Source organism: Cervus canadensis, chromosome 5 (assembly GCF_019320065.1).
Source record: "Cervus canadensis isolate Bull #8, Minnesota chromosome 5, ASM1932006v1, whole genome shotgun sequence".
Classification (NCBI taxonomy): domain Eukaryota; kingdom Metazoa; phylum Chordata; class Mammalia; order Artiodactyla; family Cervidae; genus Cervus; species Cervus canadensis.
In genome coordinates, this window is record NC_057390.1 from 18,204,966 (window position 1) to 18,219,311 (window position 14,346).

The following is a 14,346-nucleotide window of genomic DNA, read 5'->3' on the forward strand; positions in this document are numbered from 1 at the left end:
ACTTGACACGTTGTGAAAATGGCCACACCAAGCAACTCACAGGATCTTTTGTTCCCGGACCAGGGATTGAACCCAGGCCCTCAGCAACAAAAGTGGGTAGTCCTAACCACTGGACCACCAGGGAATTCCTGAGATTATTTTAAAAGTCCATGCTCTGGCAGTTCAAGTAGCATCTATTTTTACTATTTCTTTCTTTTGTTGTTCTAGTTCTTCTCTAAAAAAAAAAAAAATGAATATAGGACACTTTCATGATTCTCACTCTGTAGAGTCATTTCAATTATTTTCAAATAATGCTATGTTTATGTGTCCAGAGTTAAAGAAACTCCTTCAGTCAAGGTCATGAATCAAAATGGATAAATAATGTCAGCTCTAGAAAGGAGGCCTTAAAAAGTCAGTGTTTGGTTGGTTTTCTCAGGGAACAGGGCTGTAAAAAATAGTGACAGGGGCTTTCACTATTTTTTAAACTTGTATTTTGATAATTATGAGTTCAGGAGGCAAGAGATGGTTGTGTTGCAAGGTAGCAAAAGTACTATTCTTTCACCACAATTTTTAGATCTGAGGGCACTGGGCATCAAAAGATCTTTAACATTTACCCGGAGGGTTCAACATAAAGTATGTAGACACGCTGTGTATGGAGTACATGCTATTTTGTCTTTAAAAGCAAAGGGAAAATACCATAGCTTTACCAATTTCACATAATCGCATGTTAATTATTAAATGAAATCAGGTACTTGTTCTTCTTCAGATGCTACTGAGTGAAGCTAAACCTGGACTCTAAGGAAAACAGTATAATATGAATTACAGCAAAGCATTTAGGATCAGGATTTGACACTTTTAAGTCTCTCCCTGACATACCATCATCTAATACATGAAATTGCTGAATTGTTACTTTCCTTGACAACCAGTGCTACTTCAGAAGACATGATTACCAGGAACCCAGTGTCTCTATCACCAAGTATGAATGATTCACTTCTTAGAAAAAGGAGAGTTGGAGGATCTGGAGTAGCAATGACAATCAGCATCGCTGAACTCCTTCCCCACCTCCACTCTATCCTCACCTGCTTCAACCTCATCCTCTGCCAGGAAGGAGTGATGTTGCTGCAATGAGTCATTGGGTTCAGGGCAGCAGCAACCCTAAATTCCAGGAAGAGGCTTTGTCCTCTTGATTCATTTGGACCAATATGTCTATCAAAAACAAAACCAAAAAATAAATTAACATAAGTTCCACGAATTAAGACTAGACCACAGCTATATTAAAGAAGAGTTCTGTTTTCCACTGTGTGTGCATGGACGTGTTTCTTATTGGTGGTTTCACTGCTCTATCTCTGAGTACTATTCATTCAGACTAGCACAAGGCATTCTACTCTGAGTTCAAATTTGTTTATACACAAAACACATATGTTCAGATTTATTTGTGATGTACTTCAATAAGCTTCATCAAAATGATCAGCTAAGTGCCAGTTGTGTGATCACTTACAGCCTAGTTACTCATAAGTCCAGCTATCTTTATGTTCCTCAAAATAGAGTTGGCTACATTTTTATAATGTACCTACTTACAAAAACAAAGAGTGTTTCTTCACCATACCAAGTGTGATTTATTAGAAAAAATAACCCTTGGTTTCAGAATTTCTCAAATCTAGCAACAGTATCCATGAAACCCTCCTAATGACTGGATTAAGAGCAAAACTTCATGCAAAAACAGAACTAAAATAACTAATGTCCACACTTTCCACAGGTTTTTTGCAGAATTTTGAACCAAGATTTTCCCTGAAAATTATTCACTTGAGAAAGTTTAAACAATTGAGTGGACACAACAATTGACAGAATGTTTTCTTCAAAATAAGTAAGTGCCACCTGTAGCTCAGTGTCATTCACATGGAAAGGCTTCAATAAATGCCCACTGATGGGTGTGTAGGTTTCATGTACACACTTCATTAGCATTACTGACCCACATTCTTTGTACTATGACACTTTAGTTAAATATAAAGTGCCAGTGTTTATAATTGTGGTTTAAGTTTCAGTCAGTCAGCAAGTCAACAAACATTTATTAAGTTCCTGCTATTCATTCATTTATTTATTCATTCATTTAACAGACTGTACTCAATGCTGACAATATGCCACATACGGGGCCTTATCTTGGGATATTCAACAGTGAATCCAGTTGATAATTTCCTTTTCTTCCAGACAGTTGCAGACCACTGACGAGAGAGGGAAAATAAACAAGGAAGCAAATAAATATGTAAGTAAGTAAGACTGGTGCTAAGCGCTTAAAATGGGGTAATGGGATGGACAGAGTTTGACTTAAAGGAGAGAGAAGACTTATTTAGCAAACCAAAGAAAGACTGGCTACTGAAATAAATGTAGCCATTCAAATACCCAAAGAAAGAAATATCCAGGCAAACAGAAGAGTTAAAGCACAGAAATGGGAGTGAATTTAGTCATTTTGAGGAACAAAAACTGATGTGATTGAAACAAGAATAAATATTTTGATTTTATCTTAATTGTAATGAGAAGACATTTGGGCAGTTTTTAAAATCAGATGTATTGAAGAATAATTAATTCAAACAATTTGTGTGAAAAAATTTGCTCATTTTAAGGATGTAATTCAATAAATTTGTCAGAAGTGTATAATCATATAGCCATCACCCTACCAACATCATTAAGATATAAAAGAGTTCCATCACTCCATAAGGTTACCTTGTAGTCAACCCCATTCCCCACCACAAGCCCCTGGGAATCATCATAATTCTGTCATATAAATGAAATCACACAGTATACAGTGTGCAGCCTTTTGCTTCTGACATCTTCCACTTAGCACAATGCTTTTGAGATCCATTCACAACGTTGCATGCTGATTTGAAATCCCAAATATCTGAGAAGCAATGTTGACTCCACAGTTAGATATACAAGCCTAGACTCAGGGAAAAGATCAGATCTAGTGTCTTACAATCTAGATGATATTTAAAAGCATGAGATTAGATGTATCACCCAATAGGAGGATGAGGGAGTGACACCTGGGGCCCCGCAATGTGGAAAAGTGGCAAGGAAGCCAATAAATTACAAAGAGAGATCTAGTGAAATAGGAAGAAAATAAGTGATTATCCCAGAAGCCAAACAAAGGTATTTCAAGAAGAGAATGGTCAATTGTGTCAAATGTTAAGTAAGAGGAGGTCTTATCATGGATTTGCAATTGTTGATTACCTTGATAAGAGCTCTGTTAGTGGCTCTGTGCCAGACGTTGAAAATGCTTGGTATGACACAGTGAACAAAGCAGAAGTGATGTTCTCTCTTAGAATTTACTGACTATTATGTGTGCGTTCAGTTTGGTTCTTTTATATAGCTTGCTGTTAATATTTAGCTAGGTTTTTAACAGAAGAGTTTAGAACTTAGAAGAAAATTGGAATTCTTTGATTCTTATTATTTGTTCTCTCAACAAAATTTTGATACAACTACACTAAAGAAGAATAAAACAGTATAATGTTAAAGCTAATCATGAGGGAAGGATATCATTTCTTTATCTTATATAAAGGAAGAGATTTACTCCTTTGTAAATTAATAATTCAGGAAATGTTTGAAGACACAACAATTAGCTGCAGTAATTTGCATTTTATGCGCTTTCATTAGTTTCCTAAGTCCTTTTCTGCTGTTTCCGTAATGAAAATGCCATCTTTCAAAGGTGAATGACTTTTTTTTTTTGTATTTGCTTGGTAATGAGCTTTCTTTAATTAGCGATTGACTAATTTCATAGATTTCAAAGTAAACATAGCTGTTGCTGTTGAAAGACTAGCAAACTCATATAATATTAAGCTTGTTTCTTTAACTTGGTGCACAAATTATTTCTCAACTACTGTTGCAGAAACCAGTAATCAAGCAACCAAACACCACACTCAGAGAACTGGAGAACTCAGGTTTATTATGCTGGCAGGCCCAGAGAAGTTAACACACCAAACTCTGAGCCCAAAACAAAGGGGTTACAGTTTTTATACATGGACAGGCATGATTAAGCGGGTTTGCGGGTTTTCAGGGGCTGGGCAAATAAAAAGAGCATCCTTGCATTTGCACCCTTGGGAGTGCAGACCCGCTCTCAGGGTGAGTGAGATAAGCTCCAGTTCCCAGTATTGTAAGTCTCCACTTTCTGAGACTATGTAACCTACACGATCCAGACTTTGCAAGGAGCAAGCTGAGTTACAGAGGCAGAAGGAGGAGGAGGTTATGTAAAATTTTAATTTTTCCTCTTCATCGCCCCCTGTTGATGCTTCTATCACGCATTGTAGAAAACATCATCTCATGTTTTGGTAGGACAGTCAGAGCTCCCCATCGTTTAGGGGGCTATAATGAGCTATTACCATTTGTAACTTTATGGATTCAATCTGAGAGGTTATGAACTGGGTAATTGCATTGAGGATACAAAGGCCAAACAAGAGTGCCATGAAGACCATGAAGAGAGGACCTGCTAAAGGGAGAAACCACGATGCCCAGATCCAGATATTGTTCCAATTATCCCAGGAATTAGCTAGTTCTTCTCTCCTTTTTATGATTTGTTCCCCTACCTGTTGGGCCATGTCCCTGACTATTTCTGATTGGTTTACATAAAAGCAGCATTCTTCATTCAAGAAGAGGCAGAGTCCTCTCTTTTCAGCTGTCAGTAAGTCTAGCCCTCTCCTATTCTGTAAAACCACCTCAGCTAGGGAATCTAGTTGGTCCTGTAAGGCCGCTAAAGATTTGGCTACTCTCTCAATGTCGTCTGTGAAGTCCTTGGATAATGTATGGTAGAAGGTGGTTGATGAAGCAATTCCTTCTATTCCCATACCTATCTCAGCCATAATTCCCAGACCAGCTAGTTGAGGTATAAACTGGATGGCTCTTTTTGACTGTGTATGTGTTGTCAGCGGTACAGTGAGAGTCTGGCTGTTAGGGACAGTATTCATCAGGGAGTGAGGAAAACTAAGGTGTGGATACCCATCCCATTGACTGGTAGACATAAGTAAGCATCTGTCCCACAGACAAAGAAAAGGCCTTGATGCGGACAGCACCATATTGTGTTTGTGGGAGGATGAGTGGGCCACTCACCATTTAAAGTTTGATTACATTCATCCCTGGCTAAATTGCCTAAGGTTCAGTTCCTCCATCATTTGTAAAGCATTCTGGAGCCTTTTGAGTTAACTCAAAATATCCTTAAGACTGGCCCTTGTAAGGGTGGATCTATAGGAGTTCCCATGGCTGTTGCATTATTTAATGGTACTGGTGTAGCTAAGAAGCATGGAGCTCCCAAGGATAAGCAGAGCCAGCAATCCCTGGCCAGCTGGGGGTTGGTGTCTTTAACAAGGGGATGAGTTGTGTTGAGAGCCTGGTACAGATGAGGGTCTAAGGGGGAGTTAACTCTATAACCTGGGTCACACTGCCAACAGGCAGAGCCTGATTTTTTAGGGCAAAGTTGGTCCTTGATTTCATTTGTCTGCATTACCGTCCCTGTCCAGTAGGTTTTTCCATTTATTTGGCAGACAGACACCTATTCTGGCTGTAACATCTCCGTGGCATTTGGGGTAGACGGAGGCACAGGGGCACGATGGCAATGCCATGGTGTCGGGATACCACCCGGGGTTTGGATCCTCTGGTGGGGAAGGGTGGCAGCAGCAGGGGGCATGACTGGAAGACATTTTTGGCTCCCAGGCCCCTGGATATACATCGCATGCTTATGAAGGCAGTAGGTGATTGGCCTATAGGATTGGCTGTCTACACATTGTTCTAGCTGATGGTTAAGTAAGCGATTTTAAGGGTTGACTGTAATGTTGACAGGGGCTTGATGGATAAGGAACAGCACCATCTGTTACAGCAAGGGCACCATCTGTTACAGCAAGGGCACCAAAAGGCTGCAAAGCCGCCTGCACATAACAGGTAACTGAACTCGAGCAAAAGGTTTTCTCCCCGTCTTTGGGTCGTCACGGCTACAGCAACTGAGACCATCATGAAGAAGGGTCAGCTATATGGGGAGTGATTTAGTTAGCAGGGAGAATCGATCATAAGAGACATCTAATAAGAATGAGGCTTCCCACTACAGTGAGATAACACAGCTAACCGCAGCTTCTGACCCAAATCCCAGTCCCGGGGTGTGACCGAAGCTCGTTCTGTAGCGAACAGCATAGGAATAATACCAATCAGGGCCAGAGGCCAGGGCTGACAGTGAAAGTCCGTTGATGTTTTGATAGCCGGATCCTCAAGCTTCCGCCGTGTGTTGACCAGCCAGCTGCTGGAGTGTGGCTGGAGCAAGGCTGAAGAATCCTCTAGCTTCTGCCGTGTGTGGACGAGTCAGCTTCCAGAGTGGCTCGAGCAGGGCTCAGCGTCCTTCGTGGGTGAGGGCTGTTGTTTTTGGAACCAGACCTTGAGGGGATTTTGGGGGTCCCAAACTGCTTTCCAGGTGTCCTCATTACAGGAAGCCACTGCCTTCGTGACTCTGGTGTGGTGGATCCAAGGGATGACGCCTGTAACTTTAACAGCAGTAGGGGTTGCCAGGACGACCATGTGAGGACATGTCCAAACTGGCTGAAGTGGTTCTTTTTTCCAGTCTTTAACCCATACTTTGTCTCCTGGCTGATAGGGATGAACCCAACTGCCCAAAGGAATGGGTGTCCTTTCTAAGGTTTCTCAGGCAATATGGGAAAAGACTTTTCCAGGGCCTGGAGGTGTCAGGACATCTCTAGGTCAGTTAGTTGCTGGTGGTCTCCCTTGAGCCTTTTTTATCACTGGGGTGGTCTCCCATGAAAGATCTCAAAGGGAGAATAGCCCGAGGACCTCAGGATGCATTTACGGAGGGAGATGAGAGTCCACAGGATGAAAGGCAGCTTGTTCTAGTGTTGTCTGGGTGTTGGCCAGGGCTATTCTTGTTGTACTACTACTTGGAGAAACAAACAAGAAAGTTAAAGGTATATGGCCCAAAGATTAATAGACATAGGAAAGCTGCTGAGGGGCTAGCCAGGAAAACATTGATTCGGGACATTAGTGTTTCTCTAAGTATGAGAAGATGCAAGAATTTGGATGCATAAAAATCTTTACCTGAAAACATCTGACTATCTGAAGGCCTGTGTTTTGTTTGTTTATTTTTTTTTCCCAGAGCACAGAGTGCCTTATTTTTTGTATCCATCCTGAACTCCTTTCAAGGGGGTGTTGAAGGCCAGCATCTTGTAGTGGTCATGATTTAATCTTTGTAGAGGCAGCTGGCAAGGGCCAACTTTCAGTCAGCAGGGCCCCTTCATAGCCACATATTTGACCATGTTTTGGGGGCATTACATGGTCATTGTGTCCCACTGGGCTGAGAAGGCTCATTCCCGGGTCTAACAAAGATTCCACTGATAGGCCACTCAATGTGTTGTCACTAGACCAGGCCTTGTAAGAAGCAAAAGTCTCTGGACCATACCTGTCTTACTAGCCTCTTGGTCCAGGAAAATATTTCCTCTTGTTGCTTCTTTCCATACCTAGAGTTACATTATTACAATTATTGATCTCATATGGAACTGCATATCAGCATTTTATCACAGGCTCAGTCACACATTTGGTAATGTAAGAAATAATATTCTGAAACAAGATACATAGAAAATAATATAGCTAGCAATTATTAGTAAGGTCACAAGCAAGGATTTAAGTCAAGAGTGTTCATTGGGTATAGCCCGGTATAACCCAGGTCATCTGATTCAGTTAAATGATTATAGCCAAGTGGTCATCTCCTGGTTGTACATCATGGAACATCTGACCTTTATCCAAAGATTGGTTAATGAGATAAGCTTGAGAAACAATCTTACGGTGTCCTTTTTAATAACTTAATTAAAACTTTTAGCAATATAACATTACAAGGAACTATCAGAAGTGAGTCTTAGTAAACACAGACTTTAATTAACAAAACTAGAACTTAATATTCAGTGAAACCTAATTTTTTTTTCTTTTTGGAGAACTCATTGTGAGTGCATTAACACTGTAGCCAGGGAAGGCTTTAACCCATCAAATAAAAATGAGGTCTAACAGGGAGCTGGGAAAAGCCAAGTGGCCATCTTGGATTTCCCATAGCCCTGGCTCTTTGATTTTCAGCTGTTGCTTATCCATTTTTAATTTCCTAATTTAGGAGCAGACTAATGCCATGTTTTCAGTTTATCGGGATAGCAAAAGTCTAACCGTGAGGGGTTATTTTTTTGTTGTTGAAGCAGAATGAACTTGTCTACATGTACCACAATCTTAAATAATGTTTATTACTTTACCAAAGTAACAAAAAGATTTTAAAAACCAATTCAAATCACTTAAAGGCAAAGAAATTCATAATCTGTTATCAAAAGCTGCATTCTAAGAAAATTTTGTTCTCTAAACAGGGAAAAGACCAAATTCCAGTCTGGTACCAACTTACTGTTAATAACAAAAGTTGCTTATCTGCTTAATCTTAGAAAGTCTTTTCCATAAATTCTGAAGAACTAAATTTTGAAGAAATTTAGAAGAATTAGTATTCTTCTAAAAGCATGAAAGTAAAACCATAGAAGGCATGTTTAAAATCTGATTCTATTGTAACTGACAAAGAAACCTGGTCATAACACTTTAATACAACTAAAATTATAATTGACCATATTTTATCAGGGAATATCAAATCTATATGAATTTTACATAATTCTAGGATATCTATATTAGTAACATCAACCCTACAGTATAACCTGAAAAGATTTATCACCCCTTCAACATTACTTCTAATGTAACTTAACATGTCCAATGAACCCAGGTAGCTTAATAGCTTTTGGGGATGCCTCAGGGGCCTTCTGAAGCATCCCAAAGTTAGCTAGATGTCAAGTTATTTAGGAAGTTTTGTCAATAAATGTCAAAGGGTTTAGAACACTCAGTCAGGTAGGATCATATAAGTTACTGTGAAATAATAATTATCCACTTAGCCAAAGTTAACAAAAGATTTCAAAGGTAAATATAGAACAGATTAATTAAGAGGTAAAGAAACTTAAATCTATTATTAAAAGCAGTTCAGCATCTGAAGAAAGTATGTCCTCTTAATAGAGAGAAAGGCCAAATTGCACCAGCTTACTTTAAACTCATCTAGGTAAACTTAACTAAGTTTATTTTAAATTTAGTCAGTCCTAACCATGCACAAGTCTTTTTCAGGGTCCACTTTCCACAAACTTCTTAATCCCTTTCTATAACAGCCACCTGTAATTCAGACCTACTTTCTTTTTCCTTTATAAGATGTAACTTTATTTTTTATATCTTTATTAAAAACATACATCCTACTTCCTTACTAGATTAGCAAACAAACATTAGTACTAGATATTTAATATTGAATGTTTCCCAGTTTACATGAACCTGAAATTTATTTAGGTTAATTTTTCTTGTATTTAGAATTGTTTAATTTGTAAGTCTTTACTTTTTTAGGCCAATTAAATTAGAATTAATTTAAAACTTAAACAATATTATCAGAAAAAAATAAAAAGACATACACTGAGACAGACATAAATCCAGACAGACAGAGATCATACAGTTTGAACCCCCCCCCCCTTTTTTTTTTTTTTTGCTTGAAATTCTAATTTGCCCAAGGCTGAGGTCTCAGGTAAAGTTGGCTGTGTATTTCAAGGACATGGAAAGGGTTAACTTCAAGCTTTTTCCTTGACAAGCCTTTTAACAAGCTAGTTGTTTTTAATTGCATATGCAAAAAAGAATTGGTTTTACAGTTTTTAAAAAGAAAAAATTTTTTTTCACTCTGTTCAATCAGCAATCATACACTCATAATCATTCAGAGGCTATCACAATGCCTCCCTTCTCCTGAGTCCCCAGTTTCCTTAACTGTTGCTCCCTTCCTGGGAGCTCCAACGAGGTTATCAGTCACAATGCCTTGCTTCTCCCAAGTCCCCAGTTCTCCCTATCTGATGCTCCCTTCCTGGGAGCCCAAGGAGGTGATCTTGGTGACCTCTTCTACCCGCTGGGGTAGGTCCTGACTGGGGACCAGCCTCAGGGCCTTACGGTATCCTGTGGCCATTCCTGGTGAATTGGCCCATCCCTCCATTGAGTCTGGTCGGGGCTTGGCTGTCCGGAGAGTCAGAACACGGGTCGGAAAGAGAACCCGGAATACAGGCAGGTGGCACTTCTCCTTGTTCATCCCGGGGTTCCTTCACTCCAGCCTGGCCGAGCCACCAGTCTGGTGGCTCAAGGGGCTGGCATGGTTGGAATCTCACTGGGGCCTCCAGAAATGTTGCAGAAACCAGTACTCGAGAAACCAAACACCACACTCGGAGAGTTGGAGAACTCAGGTTTATTATGCTGGTGAGCGCAGAGGAGTTAACACTCCAAGTTCTGAGCCCCAGACAAAGGGGTTACAGAATTTTTATACACGGACAGGCATGATTAAGCAGGTCTGCAGGTTTGCAGGGGCTAGGGCAAATGCAAAGAGCAGGACAAGGGTGAGTGAGATAAGCTCCAGTTCCTAGTATTGTGAGTCCCCACTTTCTGAGACTATGTGACCTACAAGATCCAGACTTTGCAAGGCGCAAGCTGAGTTACAGAGGCAGAAGGAACAGGAGATTATATAAATTTTAACTTTTCCTCTTCACTACAAATGTATTGGGTAACTTTTTGTTTCTATAGTTTGTTGTTATTTATTTTACTGTTTTTGCAAAATACTTTATATGAATTTGATTCAGACCAATATTCACCAAACATAAAACTCCACAAAGTACTGTATATTTGACTTGTTTAATCTAAATCTCAGTGGTATATGCCCCCCACAACATTATAGGAAGACAAATAACAAATGAACATAAGACACCACACAAGTTAAAAATTATAAATTATTTCTTCCTCCAAACACATACAAATTTTTATTCTCAGGCCTAACCCACCAAGGGCAAAAAGGACTGAGACAGATGTGTCCGGTATATTTTAAATCTAACTGACAAGCTTTAAAAACATAAATCCAATATTATCATTAAGTCATCATAAAGTCCACTTTATTTAGTGGACTACCAAGCACAATATCCAAAGTTGTGTCCTCTCCATCGTCTTTCAGGGCTACCTTCGAATGGGGTTGTAGCATACCGACAGCAGACGTAGACATTCACAGCAGTCACAAGTGACATTCACAGATAGGCCAGACCAACCCATACATGAACAATGCTTGGATTTTCTTTCTTCCTCTGCTATATAGTTATAAGAAACCCCAGCCCACCCCATAAGACATAGGTGTGAGCAAAACTCAGGGTACTGGCACAACTACCATGGGTGATACGGGAACTGGAGCATCTGCTCCTATAGTTTACCTGTGTCCTCTATACCTGCTCAAGCCCACTCCCAGATATACTACTTCAAGACCCACCAAGTTAGATTACCGATGGATCCAATTAGGTGGATATGACAGCATCTAGTTTATGATGGGCAGTGAGCAACCATCACATTAAGTCTGTTGGGGTAGTATCATGGCAGGATCTGATGTTCAAATACTATCTAGCTCTTTGCTGTCGATGGCATATACTTACTCCAGGAATTTATTCCCAGGCTCTCCTATTGTGACTTAGCACACCCTCCATGGCAACATTCTTTTTTTTTTTTTTATGCTTAACAATTTTATTTTATTTATTTTTTTTTTATTTTATTTTTTTTATGTCTGGAATACTTTTTTTTTTTTTTTTTAGTTGGAGGCTAATTACTTCACAACATTTCAGTGGGTTTTGTCATACATTGATATGAATCAGCCATAGATTTACACTTATTCCCCATCCCGATCCCCCCTCCCACCTCTCTCTCCACCCGATTCCTCTGGGTCTTCCCAGTGTACCAGGCCCGAGCACTTGTCTCATGCATCCCACCTGGGCTGGCAATCTGTTTCACCATAGATAGTATACATGCTGTTCTTTTGAAACATCCCACCCTCACCTTCATGGCAACATTCTTCTCTCCCACTGATAATCTCTAGTCCTATGGGATTTACCAATATCATCAGGTCCAAGCCACAAGACTGCTTGTATAAGTCTAGATATGCTACAGAGTACTTTCTGAGTCTCTCTCAAAATTAACAGTATTTTAAACACAACATTACTCAGCAAATGATTGGAGCACTATTTCCAAGTGCAAAGTGTGCTGCCCCTCAAACCTTAAGGAGGTTTACCAAGAATCTATAAGGGTTTATCTCCTAAATCCAGGACCTCACACCTCTTAGGAAAGCTTTCAGAGTACTTGCCACTTGGAGCTCCTCACATGGGATTTATCAAAATAAAATGACGTTGACATAAAATATTGATGTTGATATGGAAAAAAATATTGATGTAATCAATTTAAAAGAGCACTGTGATATTAACACATATATATGGGATTTAGAAAGATGGTAACAATGACCCTATATGCAAGACAGCAAAAGAGGCACAGATATAAAGAACAAACTTTTGGACTCTGTGGGAGGTGAGGGTGGGATGATTTGAGAGAATAGCATTGAAACATGTATATTACCATATACATGATGACCAGTCCAGTGAAACAGCTGACCAGTCCAAGTTCAATGCATGAGTCAGGACACTCAGGGCTGGTGCACTGGGATGACCCTGAGGGATGGGATGGGGAGGGAAGTGGGAGGGGCTTCAGGATGGGGGACACATGTATACCCATGACTGATTCATGTCAGTGTATGGCAAAAACCATTACAATATTGTAATTAGCCTCCAATTAAAATAAATGAATTATTTTTTAATTTAATAAATAAATAAAAGAGCACTGTGATGTCTCACAGAATAGGTAAATGTTCTGGGTCCTTTTGGACCATATTATGACAGAGAGGAGAATTCATAGCCCCAGGGCAATATCCTGATGGTATAATGTTATTATACATGGGAACTGCTTCTAGTAATTCTTCCTGATTAATAGGAAAACACATTTGACGGGTCAGTAATCAGATGCCACATACCCATGGTTGTGTTAATTTGCTCCATCAAAGAGACCACCTGCAGGCACTTCCCTGGCAGTCCAGTGGTTAAGAATCCGCCCTGCAATGCAGGAGTCACAGGTTTGACCCCTGGTCCGGGAACTAAGATCCCACACGCCACGGAGCAGCTAAGCTCGCCTGCCACAGCTCGCCTCCACTAGCTCCAAAGCCCACGCGCCACAACTAGTGAGCCCACGAGCTGCAATGAAAGATCCCAGGTGACGCCAAAACCCAGCATGCTGCAACTAAGACCCAACGCAGCCAGATAAAAAGTCAGTCAGGATAGCAACACAAGATGGCGGAGGAGAAAGGACCCTGAGTTCATCTCCTCTCAGGAGCACACCAGAACCACAACTCTCTGCAGAACAATCACCTGTGAAAAAGACCGAAACCCAGCAGAAAAGATCTTCTACCAACGATCTACTGGAGACAGAAAGACGGGTGGGTGGGGCAGACTCGTGGTACAGTGGAATCCAAACCCCCCCGGATGGGCAACCCACTGCCTGGAGAATAACTATGTGCAGGGCTTCTCCCACCGGACCAGCGTTCTGAGCCCCACATAGGCTCCCCAGGTGAGCGTCCAGCACCCGGGAAACCAGCCCCGCAGTGTTTGGCTTTGCAGGCCGTGGGGCTTAATTTCCGGAGTCCCCAACAGACTGCGGGAAATAGACTTTACTCTTAAAGGCACACCCAGTCTTCAAGCGCACTGAGACACACGGAAAAGTCGTCCTTTGATAAGATCCTGGGCCAGACCTACCTGCCGGCCTTGGAGAGTCCCCTGGAGTGGCGGGGAGGGGGCTGCAGCTCCTGTGGGGCCACAGTATTCAGGAGCTCATGCTATCTCAGGAAGCCGCACGAAGCCGGTACCCGCGGGCGCTGCGTGGGGGCTCCTCCTGCTCACTCTTTACGCCCAGACCCGCCCCGCCCAAAACTGCAGCAGCTGGGGCTGGGGCCGCAGGCCAAAGAGCTAAGGAGCAGGGCCGCAGGCCCACTCAGTTCAGTTCAGTTACTCAGTTGTGTCCGACTCTTTGGGGCTTCATGGACTTCATCACGCCAGGCTTCCCTGTCCATCACCACCTCCCGGAGCTTGCTCAAACTCATGTCCATTCAGTTGGTGATGCCATCCAACCATCTCATCCTCTGTCAGCCCCTTCTCCTCCTGCCTTCCATCTTTCCCAGCATCAGGGTCTTTTCTAATGAGTCAGTTCTTTGAATCAGGTGGCCCAAGTATTGGAGCTTCAGCTTTCAGCATCAGTCCTCCAGTGAATATTCAGGACTGATTTCCTTTAAGATTGACTGGTTTGATTTCCTTGCGGTCCAAGGGACTCTCAAGAGTCTTCTTCAACACCACAGTCCAAAAGCATCGATTCTTCCGTGCTCAGCTTTCTTTATACTCCAACTCTCACATCCAT

General features: G+C 41.3%; 1 long non-coding RNA gene across 1 annotated transcript in view; it reads right to left on the reverse strand.

Annotated features, from left to right (window-relative positions):
- Positions 1-13,779, reverse strand: part of LOC122441273 — a 66,410-nt gene extending 52,631 nt beyond the window's left edge. The window contains exons 1-2 of the long non-coding RNA XR_006269311.1: positions 13,692-13,779; positions 1,059-1,185 (exon numbers count right to left, since the gene is read on the reverse strand). This is a non-coding gene — a long non-coding RNA (uncharacterized LOC122441273). The remainder of the gene's footprint in view (positions 1-1,058; positions 1,186-13,691) is intronic.
- Positions 13,780-14,346: the final 567 nt, after the last annotated feature.